Source organism: Orycteropus afer, unplaced genomic scaffold (genome assembly GCF_000298275.1).
Source record: "Orycteropus afer afer isolate SDZICR_OR568_19922 unplaced genomic scaffold, OryAfe1.0 scaffold00277, whole genome shotgun sequence".
In the NCBI taxonomy this organism is placed as follows: Eukaryota; Metazoa; Chordata; class Mammalia; order Tubulidentata; family Orycteropodidae; genus Orycteropus; species Orycteropus afer.
The window spans coordinates 3,436,596-3,439,029 of record NW_006921864.1 but is presented as its reverse complement, the minus strand read 5'-3'; the positions used below and the strand labels follow the sequence as shown (position 1 = coordinate 3,439,029).

Sequence of the window (2,434 nt, the reverse complement as noted above, 5' to 3'; positions counted from 1 at the left end):
CATTAGACTAGATAAAAAATATATTGCCAGCATTTAGTGATTATTGATGAAACTGTTGAAATTTCTTGCCTCACATCACTAAGAAAGGAAACTCTTTTTTCTTTTACTTTTTTATGGTACTTTGGGTGAAAATTGACAGAGAAAATTAGTTTTCCATTCAACAATTTATACACATTTTATTTTTGTAACACTGGTTGCAATCCCCTCAATATAACAGAAATATATGGAATGCTTCTCAGATTTGTGTGCCATCCTTTGGTAGGGGCCATGCTAATCTTCTTCATATTGTTCCAATTTTAGTATATGTGCTGCCAACGTGAGCACAAAAGGAACTTCTTTCAATATTGACACCTTCATATTTTAGATATGTGGTACTAGAGTGGTTAACAGCACTGACAATATATTGAAGGTGACCTGTTTCAAAATTCCATTTCTGACATTTTTTAGCTGTGTAACATTGTGCAGATTCTCTGACCTCTCTAAATTCAGTGTCCTTTATTTATTTATGGGGGGAAAAATACTTCCCTCACATGAGTATAAGAATTAAAATCACAAAATATATTAAAAAGTACCTGATAAAATTCTGACTGTGTTTAGGTGGTCAGTAAATGATAGTTATCAAATGGTCCTTGACATCTAGAGAAGGTTTGAAAAGGATTACTACTTAATTTAATTCACATATACAGCCTAGGATACTACAACTCTTCCTGCCATCTTTTCTTTCAAATTATCTTTAAGACTCATTTTCTCTCTGTATCTCTCTCTCTCTTTGTGTGCATATATATGTATGTGTGTGTGTATGTATATATGCATATATGTACGTATTTTGTTGTTAGGTACCGATGAGTTGGCTCCAACTCATAACGACCCTGTGCACAACAGAACGAAACACTGCCTGGTCCTGTGCCAGTTTCATAATCCTTGCTAGACCTGAGCCCATCCTTGCAGCCACTGTCACTCCTTCTTGTTGAGGGCCTTCACCTTCTTTGCTGACCCTCCACTTCTCCAGGGAATGGTTCCTTCTGACAACATGACAAAAGTAGGTCAGATGAATCTGGCCATTTTTGCTTTCAAGGAGCATTACAGCTGCACTTCTTCCAGGGTAGATTTGTTAGTTCTTTTGGCAGTCCATAGTACTTTCACTATTCTTCTCCAACACCACAACTACAAAGCATCAACTCTTCCTCAGTCTTCCTTATTCATTGTTCAGCTCTCACATGCATACGAAGCAATTAAAAATATCATGGCTTGGATTAGGTGTACTTTGGTCTTCAAAGAGACAGCTTTGCTCTTCAGCACTTTAAAGAGGTCTTTTGCAGCAGCTTTGCCCAGTGCAATACTTTGTCTGATGTCTTGACTGCTGATTCCATGGGTGTTGATTGTGGAATCAAGTAATATGAAATCTTGGACAACTTCAATCTTTTCTGCATTTATCATGATTTCTTCTTATTGATCCACTTGTGAGGATTTTCATTTTCTTTATATTGAGATGTAATCCATACTTCAGACTGTAGTCTTTATTCTTCATCAGTAAGTGCTTCAAGTCATCCTCACTTTCAGCAAGCAAAGTTGTGTTGTTTGCATATCACAGGTTGTTAATGAGTCTTCCTCCAATCCTAATACCATGCTCTTCTTCATATAGTCCAGCTTCTTAGATTATTTGCTCTACATACAGATTGAATAAGTATGGTGAAAGGATACAACCCTGACACACTTCCTTCCTGATTTTAAACCATATAGTATCCCCTTGTTCTGTTCAAATGACAGCCTCCTGGTCTATGTACAGGATTCTGATGAGCACAATAAAGTGTTCTGAAATTTCCATCCTTCTCAGTGTTACCCACAATTTGTTATGATCCACACAATCGAATGTTTACATAGTCAATAAAACACAAGATAAACATCTTTCTGGTATTCTTTGCTTTCCGCCAAGATCCCTATATCAACAATGATATCCTTAATTCCATGTCTCTTCTGAATCCAGCTTGCATTTCTGGAAGTTTTCTGTCAATATATTGCTGTAACAATTTTTGAATTATTTTCTGTATGATTTTACTTTGTGTGGTATTAATGATATTGTTCAATAATTTCCACATTCTGTAGGATCACCTTTCTTTGGAATGATGTACTGCTTGGAATGGGTACTGTTTTGGTTACCTAGTGCCATTCTGACAGGAATATACCACAAATGGGATGGCTTTAGCAAACAGGAGTTTATTCTCTTACAATTTTGGAGGCTTTAAGTCTGAGTGCAAAAGTGCAAAGCTCTAGGGACTGGGTGAAAGCCCCTCAAACTTGGGCTTCAGCTCTGCCTCCAGCTCCTGGCCCACTGAAGCTAGAGGGTTTTTTTCACTCAAACAGCTGCTGGCTGCTGAGGCTGACAAGCCCAAGGTTGACAAGTAAAAAGGTACTGTTCCAATGTTACCAAACAGCA

General features: G+C 37.5%; 1 non-coding gene across 1 annotated transcript; it reads right to left on the bottom strand.

Moving 5' to 3' along the window:
* Positions 1–217: 217 nt before the first annotated feature.
* LOC122150986 lies at positions 218–324 on the bottom strand. The gene has a single exon (XR_006163926.1). It is a non-coding gene; the product is annotated as a U6 spliceosomal RNA (small nuclear RNA).
* Positions 325–2,434: the final 2,110 nt, after the last annotated feature.